This window comes from Canis lupus, chromosome 8 (genome assembly GCF_011100685.1).
Source record: "Canis lupus familiaris isolate Mischka breed German Shepherd chromosome 8, alternate assembly UU_Cfam_GSD_1.0, whole genome shotgun sequence".
In the NCBI taxonomy this organism is placed as follows: Eukaryota; Metazoa; Chordata; class Mammalia; order Carnivora; family Canidae; genus Canis; species Canis lupus.
Genome location: NC_049229.1, coordinates 42,949,246 through 42,972,787, shown reverse-complemented (window position 1 = coordinate 42,972,787; position 23,542 = coordinate 42,949,246). Strand labels below are relative to the sequence as shown.

The following is a 23,542-nucleotide window of genomic DNA, read 5'->3' as shown; positions in this document are numbered from 1 at the left end:
TTGACTCAGCCCAGCACCCCTACCTACAGCTGCCTTCTGGAGTGTGAGATGGGGTCCTGTTAGTGCTCAGACAGAGCCTATCTCTCCCCTCAGCCAGATCTCTGGAGCACCTTTCCTTGTTGGGAGAAGCTTTTTGCATCCTGGATGGGGGTGCTGGTGGTGGGGAGGGGGTGGTGGTTAAGGAGCCCAAAGCCCATTACTGAATGGACCTGCCTAGGGGGTTATACTCTAAAGATGGGCTCAGCTGTGGGACCCATGCAAGCAGATGCACAGCCACACTTCAGCTGCCGCTGCCCATGGGGTTGGGGCCCCGCCTCTGGGCTCCTCGCCCCTGGCAACGTGGTCAGTATTAGTGTGTTTAGTTTGATTAGTTCACTGAGTTTTTTTAAAAGATTTTATTTATTTATTTATTTATTTAATTTATTTATTTATCGAGTGAGTGGGGGGAGGGGCAGAGAGAGAGGGAGATAATCTCAAGCAGACTCTGTGTTGAGCATGGAAGCCAGTGTGGGGCTTCATCTCATGGCCCTGAGATCATGACCTGAGCTGAAATCAAAACTTGGACATTTAACTAAGCTTCCCAGGCACCCTCGTTCACAATTTGAAGCTTCTAAAGGACAAGGGCTTTTTTTTCTTTAAACCTCAGTCTTCTTGTTGCCTCATAGTGTGACTGGCTCTGACGGACTGAATGAAATGAAAGACCACTAGGCAGGCACATGGTCAGAACAGGGTAAAGGGACAGTGACTACCATGTCTTGTCAGGCATCGAGTGAGCCAAGGTGGGCACCTCAGGCAGGTCTTCTAGAGGCCTGGGCACCACCTGCCCTGTGCTCTCTACCTGTACTGATGTGGGAGGCTGACAGGCCTGGCATGTGTGCAGCCTTCTTGGTGAGCTCAGGGATTTCCTCTGTCCTGTTCCTGGGTCCTAACACCCACTTCCTATTTGGAGCTTGGGCACCCTCTTCAGAAAGGGAGTGCTTTAAAGGCAGGGCCCACATGGCACCTGACATAGAATGGGTGCTTAAGAAACACTTGTCCATTGAGGCATACACTTGCCGGCTGGGCCTGGGAGCTCTGCCCAGGGAGCTGGCCAGGGACCGTGCTCATGACCTGGCCTGCCCAGTAGGCTAGCCCCAGGGCTGTGGCACCACCCAGTTTCATACCCAGTGGAGACAGATGGCTTGAACCCCAGGAGGTTGGCCAAGAACTGGAATTTCCCCTGAGGAGGTGGCCTCTTCTACCATCCTCTGGCCTGGCCTGGAGCAGGGTGACTGGGAGGTCACCTTAGCCACACCAGTGAGCCCTCCTCTTGGGACTGTAGTGCCAGGATGGGGCCCCCTGGGGAACAGGCATGCTCACATGCCATGTCTCCACCGTGGGGCTCCGGCTGTGACCAAATCCTGCTTGGCTACTGGCTACTGGCTGTGACCTTTGGGTGTTGCTTGCTTGTCCTGAGTCCATTTCCTTGTCTGTAAAATGGAGGTGCTTCCACACCATGGAGCACTATGCTGCCGTAAAAAGAAATGGAATACCAATCCGTGCTAAAGTATGGATGAACCTTGAAAATGTGCTCAATGAAAGAAGACAGACACAAGGTCTGGGCTCATGAAGTATCAGAATAGGCAAGTCCATAGAGACAGCACATTGGTGGTTTCCAGGGACTGGTGGGGACCAGGCAATGGGGAGCTACTGCTTAACGGCTGCAAGTCCCCTTTTGGGGGAAACCTGATTCATGGCAAGATAGAGAGGTCATGGTTGCACAACGTTGTGCACATGCTAAATGCCACTGAATTGTGCACTTTAAAACGGCTCACTTTCTGTCGCGTAAATGTCACCTTGGTAAAAATGATGGGCTTGCTGCTGACCTCACTAGGGGGTTGGGAGCATCTGGGGAGCGGGTGCGTGAGAGCCCTGGCTGGATGCTGGCAATTGGGAACAGAAGCCGCATCACCCTGGCGGCCATACTACCAGTTCCCTTCCTTGCTCTGCCCTGGACTGTGGGGTCTGACACAGAGGCCCAGGTGGAGGTGAGGGCAGGGGGCCTAGCCAGGCCTATCCCCTCAGCCAAGGGAAAAGGGAACTTCACCAGCTGTGGTCCAGGTTCCTATGCTCCAGACCCAGGCTCCAGCCTCCGATTTGCTGGGCAGCTTTGGGCTGGCCCTTCAACCCTGGCCCATTTCTCAATCTGCTCATACCTGCCTCTGCCTGCCTTGGAAAGTATGTGGCCACTGTATTGGACATGTCACCCTTGTCACATCACTGTGGCCCAACTCCCATCTTCTTCACAGTGTACACCATTGTCGGACAATGTATTAGGAACCTCTTGGTTGTTTATCATGTGTCTTCCACATAGAATGCAAGTTCTGAGGCACCTGGGTGGCTCATTCGGTTAAGCATCTGCCTTCAGCTCAGGTCCTGATCCCAGGGTCCTGCTCAGCAGGAAGTTTGCTCCTCCTCCTCCCTCTGCCCCTCCCCCTGGTCATACGCATGCTCTCTCTCTCTTTCTGAAATAAATGAAATCTTAAAAAAAGAAAAGAGGGACGCCTGGGTGGCTCAGCAGTTGAGCGGCTGCCTTCGGCTCAGGGCGTGGTCCTGGAGTCCCAGGATCAAGTCCCACGTAGGGCTCCCTGCATGGAGCCTGCTTATCCTCCCTCTGCCTATGTCTCTGCCTCTCTCTGTGTCTCTTGTGAATTAAAAAAAAAAAAAAAAAAAAAAGAATGCAAGTTCCACAGAAGTAGATACGTGATCTGTTTTGTTCATGACTAGGTCCGGGTTGTTGTCATGCCCACTTTGCAGATAAGGAAGCTGAGGCGCTGGGACATGGGACAGCCACCATAGAGCTGGGATTTCCACCCAGCAGGCCGGCATCAGAGTCCTCACTGTGACCCACCCTAGTAGGCTGTCTCCTACCCTCAGAGCTCCTGGTCTAGAGGGCAGCCTGGGGCCTGGAGCATCTCCTGCCTCCTCAGCCAGCTGGCACCTCCCACACCCAGGACCTGGGCGGCCCCACATTCACCGCCCTGGAGCCTTTTTCTCAGGCTCACAACCACCTCAGCCCAGCTTCCTTCCCTGAGAATCACTGTCATAAAGAGGGCGAGGCCCTGATCTGGCCTGTCTCTCCACCCCCAGGCCTTCCTCACCCAAGGGAACCTTGGTTATAAATACGGGGGTCACACCTTGCATTTGTATTAAGCACCTTTCATCTGGGGAGCTCCTGGCTGTGGGGAGGCTAATTAGCTGCTCTCTGGGAAGAGTGAGTAAGAGCTGACATCCCAGCATGGGCATTGGCTAACTAGAGCTGGGGCTGGCCCTCCCAGGGAGAAGTGGGCGCACCACCACGTGGGTCACTTACCCCTTCATGTTTCTCTTTGCCACCAGACCTCTTCACAAGGGTCCCCTTTCTCTGGCTGATCATGAAGGTCACCATTTATTGAGTGCTTACCATGTTCCAAGGGCTGGCTAAGCCCCTTCTGTTGGATGTAGCCATGTGTGCACACAGCAGTGGGGGCCATTGTGAAATGAGAACCATGGGACTCCCATTATCTTTTTTTTTTTTTTTTTTTTAAGGCAAGAATTCTTTTTTTTTTTTTTTAATTTATTTTTTTATTTATGATAGTCACACACAGAGAGAGAGAGAGGCAGAGACACAGGCAGAGGGAGAAGCAGGCTCCATGCACCGGGAGCCCGACGTGGGATTCGATCCCGGGTCTCCAGGATCGTGCCCTGGGCCAAAGGCAGGCGCCAAACCGCTGCGCCACCCAGGGATCCCGGGACTCCCATTATCAAACCTTCCTCCTTGTGCCACAGGGGCCAGTGCTTCACAAAGGACCTCATGGAACTGATAGGAAGCCCTTAGCGCAGTGCTTCCCGTGGAATAAACACTTGGTAAATGGTAGCTAGTACTATTAATCTTCAGAGCCACCATGTGAGGTAGGTACTGTATTATCCTCATTTCTCAGAAGAGGAAGCTGAGGCCCAGAGAAGTTAAGCCACTTGCTGGAGATCACACAGTGAGTGGGAAGCAGAGCTAGAATTTGACCTGGATTAGTTTGACTCTAAAACTGCATGTTGGGCAGCCCGGGTGGCTCAGTAGTTTAGCGCCGCCTTCAGCCCAGTTCGTGATCCTGGAGACCTGGGATCGAGTCCCACATTGGGCTCCCTGCATGGAGCCTGCTTCTCCCTCTGCCTATGTCTCTGCCTCTCATTCTCTCTGTGTCTCTCATGAATAAATAAATAAAATATTAAAAAAAAATAAAACTGCATGTTGCTTTTCAGGTGCTCTTTCCTCCCTCCCCTTGAGGCTATTACACCCCAAAGGCCTTCCTTTGCATAGTTGCGGGTCACTGAGCAGGGGCTTTTACTCATCTATCACCCCCGTAGTGTGCAGGTGAGCCAGGCTTGCACTCAGACACCTTGGGGATCATCCCTGCCCCCCATTTTTCAGATGAGGAAATGGGGGAGGGCAGTGACTGTGCAAGAGGATGGGCCTAATGGGAAGATGCCTTTCCTGCTCCCATTAAACACACTGACACCAAGTCAAGAGCATCCTTACACCAGAATGGCCTCCTTTTACCCAGCTGTCCTAGCCAGAGGAGCTGCCCAAGTGATGTGTAGGTGGGATAGGGGTCTCATGCTACAGGTTAGGGACCGAGACTGGGGGCGGGGGATGGTACTTCATCTGCTGCCCCGCAAGGTGCAGTCCAGGGCAGGCCTCCCCCTTGTGGTATGCTTGACATGTCACTGGAGGGACTCTACTACAGACCCACAGTAGGTACTTAAAAATGGTCATTGGAGAAATGGCTGTGTCCTGGACCCACAGTGCGGGAGATGAAGTGTGGAATGTACAGAAGGTTAGGAGGGTACGCCATGTCTTCTCCCCATTGCTGGATGAACTGGATCCATCAAATGTGGCTCTCCTTTAGATGTTAGGAAGGGGCCTAAGCAAATCTGGTTTGGGCAGCAGTAAGTTGGGCCACAGGCACTTAGCTGAGGTTCCCACAGGTGGGACACCCTTCTTGGGTGCTGAGGGGATGGCTAAATGCTCAATAACCACCTTCTCTCCTCTTCCCCTCTGAGTGTTGACGTTTCTGAAGGGTCAGGTCTCTGGGTGCCTGCCCCCCAGCTCTGCCCCTCCAGCTTCTGCACTTCCCTTGGACTCTGCAGCGTCTCCCTGCTCTACCTGCAGCCTCACCCCTCCTACCCAGATCTCTCTCCTCCTTCTGGCCTCAGCTTAAGGGTTTCTTCAGGCCTTCTCCAACAGCCCATCCCAATTTGAAACGAGTTTCCCTATATATATGTTCTTGGAGCACTTTATTCTTTTTCTTCACAGGAATTCGAAAACTTTTCAAATGGAATCTTACATTTATGAGATTATTTGTTCAAAACAAGACTGTCTACTCTGTGAGAATAGGCCCCACAAGGGTGGAAACTTGGTCATGGGTCACTTCTTGTCCTTAGGGCCCAGCAGGTGCATTATCTATTCACGACTGATGCCAGAATCGCTAGGACAGGATGAGCCAACTGAGCCGGTTCTGTAAATGTGGTCCCAGGAGCAGTGGCAGCAGCAGCCCCTGGGAACTGGTCAGAGATGCAAATTCTCTGATCTGAGGTGTGGGACCCAGCAACAGTGGGTTTGAACCTATTGTCCCGGCACCCTGGTGCGTACTGAAGTTTGAGAACCCCTGGAGGAAGCAGATCCCCTGCCCTTCCACCGGCGTGCCCCGTGGCAGACGGCAGCGTGGGCCTCCAGAAGAGGCACGGGGGTGAGCAAAGCCACAGGGTCCAACCCCGCGGAGGGGCGGCCCCTCCCGCAGGAGGCAGGCGAGGGGGACGCCGGCCCCGCGCGCCGTTTGGCGGGCTGGCCGCTGGAGGGCAGTGCGGCCACGTTGACGGCGCCCGTGCCAAGGCTGCGGCGGGGCGGGAGCAGCCCTGGAGGCCGCCCGGACCCGCTGGGCGGCTACAGCCCGGGGCGGGGAGGGAGATGGGGGCGAGCCGGTGCCGACCGCGGCCCCCGGCGTCCCTCGGGGCGGAGGGCGCAGGCGCGCGCACCCCGTCCTCCGGCTCCCGACGGCCCTCCCTGCTCGCCGTCCGGTGCCGGCCTGGTGGCCAGTGTGGCTCGCCGTGGGCCTGGAAGTTTCGGCGGGACTGCAGGACGCGCAGGGGAGGAGATGCCGTCAGGCCGCCTGGGGCACAGCGCCAGAGAGGGCGGCGGGACCTTGACAGCCTCCCCAAGGCAAAGGGCAGCCTCCCGCGTGACCCCTCCGGCCTGCAAAACAAGTCGGCCATCTTGGCGGCCGGGCGGGCGGGGGAGGGGCGGGGGGGGCGGCGCCTGGGCCCGGGCAGCCCCAGCCCCCGAGGCCTCTGCGAAGCGCAGCGGGCCCCTTGCGGCGCACCTCCTCCTCCTCGCCCGGGGTTAGAAGAGCCTACAGAGGCGGTGAAGCGGCTCCTGCGGCCAGCAGGTGTTGGTCTGCAGTCGGATCGGATCCGAGGCGAGCTGCAGCCAAGTGCGTGTCTTGGTGCTCACAGCATGGAGTGCCGCTCCTCCCCAGGCCACACGGGTGTCCGGGTGTCCGAGCCAAGGGTCAAGGACCGGCAGCCTGGGTCTGAATCTGAGTGCCAGTCTCCTCTCCGTCCCTCTCCACCATGAGGACTTTCAGTGCCATTCCGAATGCCCCTCCAGGAGCCTCAGGCCTGCGGGCCACACCACACCTGTTGTCTTCCATCTGACCTGGTTCACTCATCCACACTCTCTCTCTCTTGTCATTTGGGATTTTTCAGCTTCTAAAATATTCTTTCTTTTTTAAAAAAAAATTTTATTTATTTACTCATGAGAGACACAGAGAGCGAGGCAGAGACATAAGCAGAGGGAGAAGCAGGCTTCATGCAGGGAACCTGATGCAGGGCAGGATCCCAGGAACCCAGGATCAGGACCTGAGCCAAAGGCAAATGCTCAAATACTGAGCCACCCACGTGCTCCTAGAATATTCTTAATATCATCAGTCTTTCAAGCTCTAACTTACATATCAGCTCCAGCAGGAAGCCTTCCTCAGTTTCCCTCTCTTTGCTGTCAGCAGACTCTGTCCCTCCTTCTCTGCCCACGGGTGGTACCATTAGCCTTTGCTAACAGGACTCTGTTTTCTTCCTTGTGTTTGTCTTCCCCCACTAAATTATGGGCACCTTGAGGGGAGAGACCATGAGATAGCAGTGGTCTTAGTGTCCCTGACAACAGCACCTCACCCATGTAGGTCATTCAGTAAAGGGTTGTTGCCAGACAATCATGAAATTATTGAATGGGTTTTGGCTTTGGAAACAAAGTTCTCAAACGTTTTGAACCTTGGGCAAAGGAACATATAATGGTGTTTTCTTAAGCCCTGTAATGGAATCCTTTTGTGTTTTTAATTGCTTTAAGTTATTTTTAGTGGAAATGTCAGGGTGTCATAGGAACAAACACCATGGAGCTGAGTTGACCAAGAAGACTAACCACTGAGTCCTGGGATGTTGCTTCCCCTGTGTGGCCTCGGGGTGGGATCCTGTGACAGGGATGCCCAGTCTGCAGGTCAGGCCCCAGGGGCCAGCCAAGAAAGGTCTAAGCAGGGCTTGAGGTGGTATTTGGGCTGAGGTCCCACAGGATGCAGAAAGGAAAGTGCCTGGAGAGTCTTGGAGGAGGCTGAAGCTACAGGAAGAATCCTTTTTCCTTTTAAAAGAATAAGCCAAATGCTTCATGAAGGACTCCAGAAAACCCCTTTCATGCCTCACCCACAGATGATTTGCTGAACGCTCATTAAGGGGAAAACAAAGAGGTGGTTTTGTTTATTTATTTAAGAGGAAAAATGAATGAGCTGTGACAAAACAATTTGAAACCAGGCCCCTCTGAGACCTGGGCTTTCACTTCCTTGATGGGAAGTAAAACAGAGAATCGAATCCCCCTCCAAATAAAAGTGAAGTTAATAATCAGACAGCTCGAGCCCTGGCCACATCCTGTGTCAGCTCCCTCCCTCCCTTGGCTCACTGTTTATAGCTGCAGAGCCGCCCTCCTGAAGCCCAGAGTCGTTTTAACTCTTTCCTTCCCATCCCAGGGAAGCCCAACCCTATGGTGCAGGCTGGCATCGGCAAGGGCAAGGCTCGCTCTCCCCAGGCCTGGCCAGGTGGGCCTGTTCCCCATGGGGCAGCCTGCCTGCCTCTCAGTCTCTGGCTGATAAGTTTAATAAGCCCCGCTTAGAGTCAAGTGATGTTTTCTGCTTCTCCAGCACAAAAGTCAAAGTGGCCACAGGAGGGCTGCACCCACTGGGTATTCCTTTCCTTCTCTACCTGTCCACAGACAACACTAGGTATCATTTCTTTTTTTTTTTTTTTTTTTTTTTTTACTAGGTATCATTTCTACTCCAGACTCAGGGCCCCTCCTCCAGGCAGCCTTCCGAAGCTGGTGGCTTCTAGGAGGTGCATTCAGATGGCAGGACGCACAGATATTTGGGGCTTCTGATTTGCAGCACTCTGTGCATGTCCCTGAGCTACTTTCTATGAAGACTTTACGCTTCCTTCAGATACTTTCCCACCTTGTAGCACAGTTATTTCTTCCAGGAAACGTGGGGCTGTCAGTAATGCATCCCCACCAGGCTGAGGAGGAACCCTTGCTGATGTTTACTGAGGGCCTTTTCTGTTTAGCCATCATTGTAAGCCCTAGCTCTGCCCTATAGAGCCACTTGTTATCTTCATTTCACAGAGAAGACTGAGGCTCAGAGGGCTAAGCACCTTGTCCGTTGCTACAGGGTTGATAAGTAGCAGAGCTGGAATTCGAACTCAGGCATGGAGGCTCCAAAGGCTGTGCTCTGCTCTTAGTCTCCCCTCCCCCCACTTTCCGCCCCCTTCAAGGTCTCACAACAGAGATTGCTCTCTTCTCTGGAGCCAGGACACTTTCATAGAGTTTAGAATAATCCTGTGAATGCCCAAGGACATTTTGAGAGTGTTCACATTCTGTGTAGGGATACCTCCCTCCGTTCTGGTTTCTTCTAGGGAAGAAGGTGCAAAGAACATGCAGCCAGGTTGGGCAGACAATGGTATAAAGGAGAGCCTGGGGCATGAGCAGATTGGGATAGGACAAACACTATCACCGCTTGGTAGGAGGCCACAGAGCAAGAATCTAAGGACTTGGGGTGGCTGCTTTCTCAGCAACAGGACTGCCTTCTGCTCTGTCCCCTTGTGCTTTCCAGTCCCGTTTGCCTCATGAACACCTCCTCCTTACTGGTTCTTGTCTCTAGGAAGCCACTTAACCAGTTGCCTGGGGACAAGTGGCAAAGACTTATGAACTGGCTCTGTGGGCCACCCGCCTCTTCTGGGATCCCTGCCTCTGGATGCCATGGCTATTTAATTTTGTTCTTAGAAGGGTGTCAGTGGTTCGGTCACCTTGCCCAGCCATTTGGCACCTCGTCCCTCTGACCTGGGAAACTGTGTTCTGCTGCTCCCTGGGGTCTGGCGGCCTTCATGACCACTTGCCTATAACTCAGCTGGGGAAGGTTTCAGGAGTTCCCTGCTGGGGAGCGCTGCAGAGCACAGGGCCTGCTGTCCATCTGTGTATCCTGAACTCCTTGCCCCTGTATTTGGAAATAAGATGAACTGCTGAACGTCTGCCTTCTTAGGACCGACCCATCTTGCCATTCAAAGCCACGGCCCCCAAGTGCAGAGTGCCCTAGTCCTCATTTTTCAATTAATTCTTCAAAGAGAGAGGAAGTGGGGGCTCCATTCCAGGTGGCCCGTTCTTCTCAGAGCAGGAGGCCCTTCTGAAGAGGGAGAGGACAGCAGTGGCTTCTGTGACACCCAGTAGGATTCTTGGCCAGAGAGGTCTCAGAGTATGTGTGCCTTGACTTGTAACTAATTTCAGTGTTTAAGTGAGGCCACTGCAGTTCAAATAGAACACTTAAGATATGGGGTGCCTCCACTAGGGTCCTGAGAGGCTAAATACTGACATTTGCCAATAACTCCTCAAATCCTACCCATTCTTCATCAGTGCTTACTAGTACCAAGACACTTCACGTACCTTAATCTCATGTAGCCTCACGATCTTGGAAGTGGGGCACGTCTGATTCACCTCATTTTCCATTTGAGGTTAGGGAAGTTGTCCACTCTGCTATAATCGCTATCTGCTGGGGGAAAAAATGCATTGTGTTTTAAAATACATTGAAACCAACCTAAGAACAGTTTTCACTGAGTTTAAAAGCAGTGCCAAATGAACACCAGTCTCTTTGAATGTTTCTTCCTAGCCTGGGAGGCCCTGAGTGATGGGACACCACTCTTGGGTCTCCTGTGTGTGCGGGGAGGTGGGCTTGGGGTGCCTTCCTGCCCCCTGGGTGGTGGTCTTCCTGCCTCTTCCCCAGCTCTCCCCACTCCTGGCAGGTCTCCCATAGCCTCATCTCTTGTCTGAGAGCACATGTCCTCAGGAAGTAACATATCATGTTGCAAGAACCAATAAGACAAGAATCCCTGAGTTTAAGATGGTTCAGCCTTTATGAACTTAAGACATTTTATTATGGAAAATGTCAAAAATATACAGAAGACAGAATAGTACGATGAATCCCCCATACCCATCACCAACATCGGCAACTCCTGGTCAGGCTTGTCCACTGACTCCACCATCTGCCTCCCCACCTCCCATATCATACTGAAGTAAATCCTATATATCAGGGCACACTGTTTTATCTGCTAGTATTTTAGTATGTACCTCGAAAGAAAAGGGCTGGTTACACTTTGTCACACTGTCTTTATTTCACCTAAAAATTAATAATACCCCTTAAATGTTAACAAGATTCAGTTAGCATTCACATTTCCAGAACATTTTTGAACTCTTTGCCTTTCTACTTTAAGAAAGAAAATTGGCCCTGAAATAAGAATTTCTCAGCATTTGGTCATATCCTCGCAGGCTAGCTCCTAAAAGGACAGATCTCTGAATTTGGGCAGAAAGGCCCGGGTATTAACTCTCTGAGGCCTGTGATCCCTGCTCAAGCTTGCTCCCCAACGATGGCCCTTGGCCTGGCTTGTGCGGTGCACATAGTGGGTGCTAGGTAACTACACGCTGGGGTCCATGGAAGGATGAACACATGCAAGGGTGGGGACACTGACGAGTTGAGCTAATGCGGGAGGACTGGAGCGCAGCCCCCTGCGTCCTCCCACCCACGCTGTGAGTGGCTGTCCTTGGCTCTCCCTGCAGTCTCCACCCGCCAGCTGCCTGGGCCTCCTCTGGGACCCTCTTCTCTCTCTCTTGCTCGGGATACTTGACCGCGTTCCAATGACTCCGTGGAACCCCACTTTGTGGGGCCTCCAGCCTCCTCCTTGGTCTTGCCAATTCGCTGCAGAACATACAGCAACAGTTGACTAGGGGGGTGCTTTTAGGGAGGGGAGCTGCTCACATGTGCCAAGCGCCTTGCTCATCTGTCCTCACAGCAGCAGCCCCAGGAGATGGGGATTGCTGTCACTGCCATTTCATAGCGGAGGAGACGGAAAAGGCAGGTAAGTCCCTTGTCTGCCTAGGCGGTGGCAGTGCCGGGGATCTGAAAGTGGTCAGGCCTAACTCGGGCAAACATTAAGACTTGTTTGGCAAACTGCACGGCAGCTTGGCCCAGGACCAGGCACTTACCCTTTTGAGGACAAATCTCAACAAGTTGGGATCTGCAATCACCATGCACTCTTCCCTGCGATGTTCACATCTTCCAGAACAGATATAGCATGACTTATTATTATACACACCCTTATTAGGAGATTAGCTCAGTTGAATGGAATAAATTTTAGGTCATTCAGCCTCTAATTTCCTGGTTTGTCTTTTTTTTTTTCACGGTTAAATAATAGTTTGAGTCATAGATTATACGACTGTGGCAGATTGGAAGGTTAGGAGGGATGAGAAGAAAATGGGTTGAGTATCCAAGGCTACAACCTACCGTGATACCTGCTGTACATTTTGCCACATCTCTTAGGTTTTTTATAGAAAAAAATAAGACTTTTGGAATGTACAGAACCAGGGTGAAGTATTTAAGAATTCTTGGGGAGAAGGGCCAGTGTGGGCACTGTTTCCTTTGTCCTCATCACGCTGTGTGGCTTCCCTTCAGCTGAACTCTGGGAGAGAATTTTTAGGTGGCCTGGTGAGGCTCGGACCCCTGTCTACCAGGAGCCTGCCTCCAGACAGCCTGGGCACGCCAACGCTGGGCGCTTAAACCAAACTTGCATTTCTTACTTCCTTTGCTTCTCGATTTTGCTTTAGCTTTCTCCAGACTCCTGCTGCGCTCATAGAAAAATGGACTAGTGGGCAGAGGTGGGTGTGATGAAGTAAGGGAAACGAGCGACCTAAGCAGACACAGAGGAGAGGCCCTGGCTGACTCACAGGAAGAGGGGCAATCGAAGGCTGAAAGGCCAGGCAGACAAAGGGAGAGGAACCAGCATCTTCTGCAAGCCTTCTTTGCTGATACATGAATTGGAGGCATGGAAGGTGAATTTCAAAAAGCTAAGCTGTTTGCCACCTTAGCAATGAGAAAACTGTAGCTATTTCAGTCCCCTTGGGAATGCCTGGAAGGGCATTTAAATCGTCTAAGTTGTTTCCAAAAGTTGCATTTGTTGGGACTCCTCAGGCTCTGCACAGAATTGGGTATGCCATCTTCCAGGAACCCCTGCTGTTCCAGGCACCTTGGGTCTGAGGCTTGGGCTAGCCCTGGTCCATCGACAGACAGGTGGAGCTGGAAGATGAAAAGCTGATGGTACAGCTGCATCACACCCAGTGCTTCTCCATGCCAGGGCTCCTCCAGCTCAGTTTCCCCAGTGGGCCCTCCAGAGGGCACCATGATGGAAGCCACTCGGCTCTGGGGCGAACGGCAATGGTTTTCAGCCTTGCCCCAGGAAGATGACTTCTCCTCCTGAGAAGGACCAACGGTGGGGTGAGCTGGGGGACTCATAGGAAAAACATGGGCACACAGGAAGGCTTGTTTTCTAGGGCATCCTCTGCTCAGTGTTAGAAGAGTCTGAAATCCACAAGTGCAGTAAGACTCAGAACATTACTGAGTGTGGTTGGTTGAGGGTGAAAGCAGTTTTAAACTCATTGCTGCCCCTCTTTCCCTCCTGGGTCTTTTTTTTTTTTTTTTTTTCTCATGTTGTTTGCTTTCACATTCTTCTTCCTTTTCAGAATATTTATAACATTCACCCTCTTTTTCATTCTCAATTCCCTTCCCCACCCGACTCTGCCTTCTTAGCATAATTTTTCTTTTCTTTTGGCCTGCCTTATTTTACATCTGGATTCCCGGATGGTTTACTTTGTCAGTTTCCTGAACTCCCTTCCTCTCCTCTTCCCCTTCTTTTCCTTCAGCGTCAGTTCATTCCCCTAAAGCTTTCCTTGGGCCACACAGGCTTTTATTCTTGCTCATCTGTTTCAGCAGTGCTGGCAAGAAGGAGGCCACAGCCGGCAGGCAGGGCCATGGTGGCAGGAGAGGACCCGAGCATCTGAAGAGTCTCCTCTAGCCCTGGTATCCCTGGAAGAGGAGCTCGCTTCTGGAGAGGGGGGCTTAGGGACAGTGAGGCTGTCCTCCTGTGAGCGTTCATTGCCAGGCTGGGGCCGAGGGTTGGGGCAGATGGTGTTTCCTCCATGGTGTGTGGGCCTGGGTCCCATTCCTCTCTGAGTGGACAGGTGGGGGATTCATCAGGTTGCACGCTAAAGGCTGGAGCTCAGGGGAGGCGCTGCACACACTGGGAATGTATTACTTGCAAAGCTCTGTGCTGTGGGTGGGGGCCTTGCAGCATAGGGGGCTGCCTCTTGGGGGAATCTAGGTGTGCTATGATACTAGCTCTATGGCCAAAGACCTGAGGCAGCCTTCCAGCAGAAGGCCCTACCCTCCCAATACCCCCAGCCCAGCCAGGGGGTGTTTTTTAGAGCACAAGGAGAATGCAAATAGTGGCTGATCATTTCAAGGTGTCTTAAGGGTGGTTGCAACACAGACTCACCTGTGGGAGGCCCTGAGGGTCAGCCCCATACTGATAGAAGCAGGTGGCACTTCTTGAAGGGTGCGGTGGCAGAGAAACCCTAGAAGTCGCAGCTGCACCCCTCCTGTGTGAAGTGACAGGGGAGGGGGAAGAGGCGCATCCTGGCTCTGCTCCCCAGCTGTCTGAGGCAGATCGACTGGAGTCCATCTGGCCGTCCCCCACCGCCCCCACCCATGCTTGTCTCCCACCCTGGGACATTGGTGCCACTGGGGCCTGGCTGAGCTCTTGGCGGGCCTAGATAAGGAGTGCCTGGGTCAATATGCACCTGAAGCTGAGCTGCATCTTGGGGTGCTCCCCAGGTGGATGTCCATGGGGCTGCACTGCCTTTTCCTAAGCCCTGTGGCGATGGGGGCCATACGCTGCTCTGGAAGCACCATCGAAGGCTCCCTCACCTTCTCCACCCCTTGCTCTCCTGCCAGGTCCCATCAGTTCCTCTTCATCTTCATCCATGTCCAACATTACTGCTACTTCAGAAAAATATCGTTGAGGACATAGATGCTTGAGAAAGATCTTTGCTTATTTTATGTTTTACCTCTGTTTTCTAAGCCTTCAGCCCTAGAGTCCAACTCTTGGGGTCCAGCATCCTTTAAGAGTCTAGAACCAGAAGCTGCAGGAGCCCACAGGTCCTTACTCTTGAGCCCTGTGGACCTGCTTTGTCTCTCTGGCTGAAGGCAGAGCCTCTGGTTAGGGGACTAATGGGAAAGATGGTGAACTTTTTTCTAAGGTCTTCTCTTAGCTCTCGAAAGAAGGATGGGGGCAAAGATCAGCCTCTCTGATATAGCAGTTTGGTGGGGGGACGGGGGCATTAGGATCCTAGTAGCCTCTTGCCCTTTCTACCTGATTCCCACCTGAGCAAGCTCCTACTCTGTGGTCTCAGCACCTCCCTCTGCCTTTCCTCTTCCCACATACCGCGTTGTATAAATATTTACACCCCCAGGCTGGCAAGAATCTTTCCCTCCCTGCTTCCACCGTCTCTGGGAGAGCTTGTTCTCTTTCTGAACAGCTGCAGCAGATCTGGTTGCCTTTGGTCAGACCAGGGTAGGCCCTGGTTTGGGGGCCCGTGGTTCCCGCGGGGTGGAGAGTGCAGTTGGCAGTAGAAATTCAGCTCCGAGAAAGTCACAGGGCTGTGGCAAAAATCCATCCTCTCTCTCTGGCTGCCCATGTGATGACCCTCCAAGAACTGTCTGATGGCTGCTGTGGCTGGGGAGGGGGGAGGTCCTGCTTCCCAAAGGAACAGCTCCCAGGGGTGGGCTTGATCCATTTCTGGGCTGGGCTTTGCTGGAGAGGGCTGGAAGGTAATTCCAAAGCAAACTGGATGGTGCTAGGACAAAAGAGAAACTTTGTTTACTTGTGAGCCCTTTCCAATTTCTAAGTATATCTGTACCCTTTATTCTTCCTGAAGCAGCCACCCCAGTTCAGAGCAAGAATCCCTTGGAGAATCTTCATGTCAGGCCTCTCCCGGCCTCCTGCCCCAGGCCACCCTCCCTCCCTGCCACCAGTCTTTCTACCTGTTCAGTCTTTCTACCTGGGGGCTGGGGAGTGGAGAGGACAACTCTCCTTACCCCATCTTCCCTGGTGACCCTGAAAGCAACAGTTTGCCAAGGAGTGAGACTGGCATTTGTTGGGTTCCCATGGGTGGAGAACCGTGTGAGGTACTTCCCCATATTCTCATGTAATTATTTGAGTCATAAGCCCAGAAGATTTTTTAGCTTCCTTGTGTGTCTCTTTTTCTGTCCTCAGAGAGCGGGCTGCATGGCACCAAGTTCCCAGACACAGGGCCCTATCTTTCTCTTGTCACACTTGCACCAGCAAGTAAGCAACCAGGTTCAATCACTCACTCCTTTGGGGTGCTCAGACCCCTTCTGGGAATGGGAGAAGAGCAGAGGTCAAAGGGGCCTGGATGAGACTGCTTGGTGTTTAGGGGGTAGACAGCCCCCTCAAGTGAGGGGGCAGGGAGCCAGGTCTGGCCTGCTGGGGAAGACACAGGGAGAAAGGTGGGAGACTGCAGCTCAGAAGCTCTGCAGCTGCGAGATATTCCTGCTGCCTGCCAGCCTGCCTGCCTCCCCACCCCCAAAAGGTGAAACAAAACCCAAATAAAAGCCTGACCCGGCAGATATTAATACTCCAGAGCCAGGGCTGGTGTGCAAGCAGCCACCCACCCCCCTTCCTCCTTGTGTTTCTATAAGCGGCTGAAATAAATTTAGCGAAACAACCCCACCCGTCTGAGGGCCTAAGATTTCAGAGCAGTGTGACTTTTATACCCTGAAAGCCCCTGTTTTTCAGAGCTGAGAGCTTTTTGTTTAAATTCCCTTTGGGAACGGAACGCTCTCAGTCTGAAATAATTACTGTCCTGCAGTCACCTATTCCTCGTTGATGACTATGACTTTGACACAGTATGGCTTGCTAGAAAGCTTATCTGCAGATGCACTGCAGTTTCAAATAGTCAACTCTACGGGGCTAATGCCTCAGTGGATCCACTGGGGTATTTATTGTAAGATTATTCTTCAGGATGTCTGAACGTTCAGCCAAGTCCCTCTGCTGTCTGTGAGAGGGGCAGCGGTTATAGCGGGCTAAGTCCCTAAAGTAGAGAGTTACTTATTGAGAGCCTGCTGCGCGATAGGTCCTGTTCCAGGCACTGCAGGTTGAGAGCAGAGAGAGACTGCTCTCTCATGGAGCATGCATCCTAGTGGGAAGGGGAGATGTCAAAAAGTTAAATGACTATATTAAAAAAAAAAAAAAAACACTTGCAAGTAACGTTGTACTTAATAGTCAAAGACTGAATGCTTTCCCCTAAGATTGGGATCAGGTTACAGTGTCTACTCTCACTGTGCCTATTCAATAGCATACCGTAAGTCCTAGACAGAGCAATAAGGCAAGAAAAAGAAACAGGATGCATAAGATTGGAAAGGAGGAAATCAAGCTCTTCCCATTTGCAGATAACATGATTGTCTATGTCAAAAACAAAACAACAACAACAAACACACAGGGGCACCTGGGTGGCTCACTTGTTTGGGTGTCTGACTTTTGATTTCCTCTCAGGTCATGATCTTCTGAGGGTCATGAGATTAAGCTCTGTTCTGGGCGTGGAGCCTGTTTAAGATTCTCTCTTTCCTCTCCCTCTGCCACTGCCCCTGCTCACTCGCATGCTCTCTCTCTCTCTCTCTCATCAAACACACAGAAAACAAAACTTAAGGAATCTACCAAAAAAGCCTTACAATTAAAGTGACTTTTGTAAGATCACAGGATATAAGGCCAATGTACACAAAACTGTATTTCTACAAATTAGTCATGAAAAAATTAGAAACAAATTAAAAGTTCCCCCCCACCAAGAGGGAAATACTAGGTATAAATCTAACAAAACATGTATAGAATCATGTGCTAAAAACTATACAACACTGATTAGAGAAATCAAAGACCTCAATAAATAGACATATCATGTGTGTAGATTAGAAGACTCTACACAGTAAAGATGTCATTTCTTCCTGAATTGATCTGTAGATTTAATGCAACTCTAATAAAATTCCTCGTACTATTTTTTTTTGTAGATATAGACAAGCTGATTCTGAAATTTATATGAAAAAGCAAAGGAACTAGAATAGGTAAAACGATTTTGAGAAATAAGAAAAAAGTTGGAGGAATTATACTGATTTTAGGACTTGCCATAAAGCTACAATAATCAAGACAGTGTAGCACTGGCAAAGAAACGAACACGCAGATCAATGGACAGAATCAAGAGACTCACACAACTATGGCAAACTGATTTTTGGACAGGTACAAAGAATTCAATGGAGAAATGATAGTCTCTTTAATAAACAGTGTTGGGATTGGACACATATAGGCAAAAAAAATGAACTTCAACCTAAATTTCCCATCGTATATAGAAACTGACTCCCAATATATCATAGATCTAAGTGTAAAACATAAAACTATTAAATTTTAGAAGAAAACAAAATCTTAATGATACAGGGTCAGGCAAAGAGTCCTGGATGTGCCACTAAAAGCATGATCCACAAAAGATAAAACTGAAAAATTAAACTTCATCCAAATTAAAAACCTCTGCTCTCTGAAAAAAATTTTGCGCAGAGAATGAAAAGATAAGGGGCAGACTGCAAAAAATATTTGCAAATTACACATCCCACAAAGCAACTGTAGCCAGAATAGGTAAAGAACTCTCAAAACTCAACAGTAAGAAAACAAATGACCCAGTTAAAAAAAAAATGGGTAAAAGACACTTGAACAGATACTTTACCAAAGAGGACACACAGTTAGCAAGTACACACATGAAAAGATGTTTAACATCATTAGCCATGAATTAAATGCAAATTAATACCACTACATACCTATTGGAATGACTAAAGTAAAAAATACTGACAATTATAAGTGTTGGTGAGGATGCAGAGCAATCAGAAACTCTGATATATTGCTTTTGGAGATGCATAATGGTATATCCATTCTGGAAAACAGTTCGGCAGTTGTTTCTTAATCTCCACATAGACTTCCCATTTGGCCCAGCAGTCCCACTCCTACCTATATACCCTAGAGAAATAGGCACTGTGTTCACACAAAAATCTGTACACAAATGTTTACTGCAGCTCTATTCATAATGGCTCTGAACTGGAAATCCAGTGCCCTTCAACAGGTGAATAAACAATGGTGTACCCATACAGTGAAACAGTATTCTTCTAAAAAAGGAATGAACTATTGATACATGTGACAGCACAGATAAATCTAGAAGGCTTTATGTCCTGTGAAACCATACATACTATGTGGTACTACTTATATGGCATTCTGGAAAAGATCAAACTAAAGTATAGGGAATAGATCAGTGGCTACAGACTAAAGGACAAGGAAGAGCATGACTACAAGGCAGTAGCATGAGGGAGGTTTTTGAGGGTGACAGAGCTATTCTGTTTCCTGATCATGGTGGTGGTTACATGAATCTATTGATGCTAAAAGTCTGTACACCAAATGGAGGTCAATTTTTCTGTATGTGAAATTTAAAAATAAAAAAAAAACGGTTACAGGAATGAATATTATACATAAACCAAAATAATTACTCTGAAGGAAATGAACATGGCATGAGGACATAAGAGTGAAGACAGATACCTGGCTGAGTTGAGGGGGAGGGGGACTCCAAGAATGGTTAAGGAAGTGATGCTTGAGCTTTTTTTTTTTTTTTCTTTTTTTTTTTCTAGATTTTATTTATGAGACACACACACACACACACACAGGCAGAGGGAGAAGCAGACTCCATGCAGGGAGCCTCATGTGGGACTCTATCCTGGGACTCCCAAGATCACACCCTGGGCGGAAGGCAGATGCTCAACCACTAAGCCACCCAGGCTTCCCCCTGAGCTGGATTCTAAAGGATGGTTTAGAACTTACTTGGGCCAAAGGCAGGTCAATTCAGATAGAAGAAATAAGTGTCAAGGACCTAGGGCAGAAGGAAGTATCCTTTATTTTCATCTGAAACTGACCAGAGCACAGGGAGTGCCCTGGTGGGATGGGAGAGGTGGTAATGGGGAGGGAGGGGTATAAGAGTCCAGGCTGGAACAAAAAGTCAGATTTTGCTGGACTGAGGGGATGGCTTTATTCTAAAAGGATCCCATCCTTTTTAGATGGGGCTGTAGGCAAGTTCGCCACAAGATCAGATCTTCGTTTTGAAAAATCTCTTGGGCTGCCCTAATTTGAGGGGTTTTCGGGAGAGCAGGGATAGAGCTTAAGTAAGTACACAGGAATCTTGGAGGTGGAAAGAACCTCCAAAACTGGGTTTCTCAGGGTAGCTGGGTGGCTCAGTGGTTGAGTGTCTGTCTTTAGCTCAGGTCATGATCCCGGACTCCTGGGATCAAGTCCCACATCGGGCTCCCCATGGGGAACCTGCTTCTCCCTCTGCCTATGTCTCTGCCTCTCTCTGTGTGTCTCTGATGAATAAATAAATAATATCCTAAAAAAGGAAAACCAGGTTTCTCAGTTTTGGTACTCTCCACATTTGGGGCCAGATAAGTTTTGTTTTGGGGGCTGTTGTGTGGATGTTTAGTAGCATATCTGAACTCTACTTTCCAGATGCCAATAGCTCTGGCCTTCCTTCCTTCCTCCAATAGTGACAACCAAAAATGTATCTAGACATTGCCAAATGTTTACTGCAGGACAAAATAATTCCCGGTTGAGAACTATTGCTCAAAAAGAAACAAATCCAGTGTTTCTGGCTTCCTAGTAGAATCATCTGGGGGGCTTAGAAGATGCATAGGCTGGGCCTCACCCCAGACCAACTGAAGTGGAATCTTTTGGGGGTGGGGTGGGATGGGGTGGGGCAGGGCATCTGTATAGCTCCCCAGACAATTCAGCTCAGAGTGATTATTTGAGTATCACCTGTCCAGTCCAACACTCTCTATCCACAGAGCAGAACAGGGAAGCCCAGGGTAGAGAATGACCTACTAAACTAGAAGCAGAGTAGTTCTAGAATCCAAGATTCCTGACTCCTAGACCAGTGCTCAGTCCATTAGACTATATCACCTCTTGGGGCGCCTGGGTGGCATAGCGGATTAAGTGGTTAAGCATCTGCTTTCTGCTCAGCTCATGATCTCAGAGTCCTGGGATCCAGCCCTGAGTGGGGCTCTCAGCTCAGCAGGGAGTCTGCTTGTTCCTCTTCCTCTGCCCCTCCCCCTACTTGTGCTCACGCTCTCTCTCTCAAAAAAATAAGTAAAATCTTTTTTTTTTTTTTTTTTAAGAGTATTACTTCTTAACAGCTGCATAGAACATGCCCTGGGCCAGCTGTGGAAGCCCTGCTTCCCTGAATTACCAGCTCTGGCTTTCTGAACCTCCCAGTGGTAAGTAAGACTGCCATCTCCCCTTATGGCAGAGCCCAAGCCCTCCCTTTCTGCCACTCCTGGAACCTCTGCCATCCTTCTATCCCATTGCCAAATTTAGGGTGACTGATGTGTCCAAATGGTTTCAACAGCAAGGTTCAGTAAAAATTGAAAAAAAAGTACTGCGTGCCAGGACTTACTCCTGAGGCCTGAGTAATAGAGCTGCCCGTCCTCGAGGAGTTTACAGTCCAGGGGAAATAAGCGGATTAATTCCCATCAAATGCAGCCGAATGCTAGAGTGGCAGGGCTGGGAGAGAGGCATTTTGCCAGCTCGGGCGCTGCCTGAAATCCCGACAGAAGGAACCTCTTGAGCAAAGCCCCAGGGAGGGGTGTGCAGCAACCACCAGCAACTGCTAGCAGTTTGGAGTGACTGGAGGGCAAGTGGCTGTCTGGGCTAAGCACTGGCTGGAAGAGTTTAACCTTCCCCACCATCCCAGAGGCTAAGTGACCTGCTAGATGTTGTGCAAGCAGTGGCCAGCTGGCAGAGTTGGGCTTCCCATCAAAGTTTAGGTGGCTGAAAACTCATGGGCTTTCTTGTGTCTCTAGGCAGGCCCAGGCAAAAAAGGAGGAGGTACAGCAGTGGCCAAAGTTGTTAGCTGGACCATTTCATGGATGTTTATTACGCAGAATCCTTTTGCAAAGTGAATACTCCTCAGAATATGATCTGTGGTGTAATAAGGCCCCCCCAAAACTGTTTAGTTTACATATAATGGCTAGGCATATAAAACAGTTCTGTGAGGTTTGAAACTAAGTACTTTATCAGCCAATTTTAGGCAGTCTTATTATCCATACTCTAGGGGTGAGAAAACAGAGGCTTTGGTCATGGTCTTGAAAAGTCACACAGCTAGAAAATGGCAGAGCCAAGATTTGGATCCAGAATGGCCCAACTTCCAAGTCTTGGACCACTGATTCTTAAACCTTAATGTCTGAGTCACTGGCAGGAAATAACTGAAAATACAGATTCCTTACCCCACCCCAGGGCATCTGATTCACTGGGCCGGGGTCCAAACAGAGGAATATGCATTCTACAAACACTACAGGTGGATCTAAGCCAGGTAACTCTCAGGCTGCACTTGGCCACACCTCCCCCTCTAATCCAGAGACCCTGCAGCAGTCCCAGGGTCTCAGGTAGAAGAAGTTGGGGTGGGCAGGGCGAGGCCCCATCCAAATAATTTGGGAGCTTGTGCAAGTGACCTGAAGCCTGAAGGGCTCTGGGATGGCAGGTCCTGTGTTGCAACCAGGCCAGGAGGGGATCCCAGGAAGGGGTGCCTTGGAGGGCGCTGATGACAAGGCCCAGCCCATTAGGGGCCCGGCGCCCCCACTGTCTCTCACCTGCTGCGAGGTGCGCCCACGGTCCAGATTGGCCCATGAATATGTCCATCGCGCTTCCCTAATTCCGAAGACTTTCACTTTCCTCCTTGAACAAAACCTGTCACCTCCAAGCCAAAAATACCTTAGGCTAGCCCCTCCTGGCGAAGGGATCGGCTCCCAGGGAGCCAGCAGGGCCCGGAAGTCGGGCCTGGGACGGAGGACGGGGGGGCAGATCGCCTCCCGGTCCGCAGGCGGCGGTGCAGGTGAAGGCGCGGCCTCTCCCCACCGGCGCGGGAAGGAACCGGAGCGCTGCCTGCCTCGCCGAGGCGGCGGGGAGGGCGGCGCACGGCGTCGGCCCGGCTTCCTGCCGGGGTCGGCGCTCGCGGCCCTCCCCGCCGCCGTCGGGCACCTGCGGAGCTCGGCCGGCCGGCGCGGGGCGGCCGCACCCCGGGACTCCCAGCCCTCCTCGGCCCCGCCGGACGCCGCTCCCAGGGCCGCCGGGTCAGCGAAGGGTTAAGGAGGCTCGCTCCCTCCCCTCGGCTCCCTCACCCTTGGAAAGTCCCCGAAATGACGTTTCAACCCGACAATTAAAAGAGAGTTTAATTATAGAGACAGGCTCTGGGAGCTGGAACAAACTCGGCGGGTCGGCGGGGCCGGTAAACAACTCCGGAGCGAGCGGGCCAGGCCGGCCGCCGCCCCGCGGAGCCCGCGCCCGGGAGCGGGGGAGGGGAGCGGCGGCCGCGAGTTGGAAAAGCGGAGGAAATTCGAGGAATCGGCGTTCTCCTTGCGGGGCGGGGGGGTAGGGAGGAAAAGAAAAAAGACTTTTTAGCTAGCCTGCGGCGCCGGGCCCGCGTGACGGTTCATCTGGCCGGTCCTGCAGCCGCGGGGGGACAGCGGGTGCGGGCCCGCGGGTGCGGGCTGGGCCTGCAGCCGGGAGGGCGGCCCCACCCGCTCCTGGTCCCCCTTCTCCCTCGCTGCTCCACCCCTCCTCCGAGCCCCCAGCAGAGCTTCGCGAACCCTCCAGGGTTAAAGACCAACGGGCCTTTTTTGGTGGTGGAGGGGGAGGGAGATAAAAAGACCAAATAGCTTCACATCAGGACGCAGACTAACCTTGTGGTTTTAACGCGCGGCCTGGTCTGTCCTGAAATCTGGAACTCATTACCTCATCACCCAGAAACTGCACGATGGCCCCCTCCCCGCCTTGGAGCTGGGGAAAGGAGCTAGCAAACACCCCTTTAAGAAAGAAACCTACACTTGAATGATTTAAATTAAGGTGGATGGAAGTTATTTCCCTTTCTGGCGCTTGCCAGATTTCAAGAAAAGCTGAAAAAAAAAAAAAAAAGGAGCAGGGGGAGGGAAGC

The 23,542-nt window shown here is 51.1% G+C and overlaps 2 long non-coding RNA genes across 5 annotated transcripts in view; one reads left to right on the top strand and one right to left on the bottom strand.

The window, feature by feature from the left end:
- The window catches only part of LOC111097087, a 28,348-nt gene extending 5,854 nt beyond the window's left edge, over positions 1-22,494 (top strand). For both annotated transcript variants that reach the window (XR_005363470.1, XR_005363471.1), the window contains one exon: positions 20,733-22,494. This is a non-coding gene — a long non-coding RNA (uncharacterized LOC111097087). The remainder of the gene's footprint in view (positions 1-20,732) is intronic.
- On the bottom strand, positions 6,324-22,548 carry LOC111097086. Of its 3 annotated transcripts, none has more exons than XR_005363466.1 (3): positions 22,203-22,548; positions 7,020-15,325; positions 6,324-6,794 (listed from the first exon to the last, which is right to left on the bottom strand). It is a non-coding gene; the product is annotated as an uncharacterized LOC111097086 (long non-coding RNA). The 3 variants fall into 3 exon arrangements; XR_005363467.1 differs by lacking the exon at positions 6,324-6,794 and having other exon boundaries at positions 8,307-9,587; positions 10,031-15,325; positions 22,203-22,545; XR_005363468.1 differs by lacking the exon at positions 6,324-6,794 and having other exon boundaries at positions 8,307-10,133; positions 13,966-15,325; positions 22,203-22,542.
- Positions 22,549-23,542: the final 994 nt, after the last annotated feature.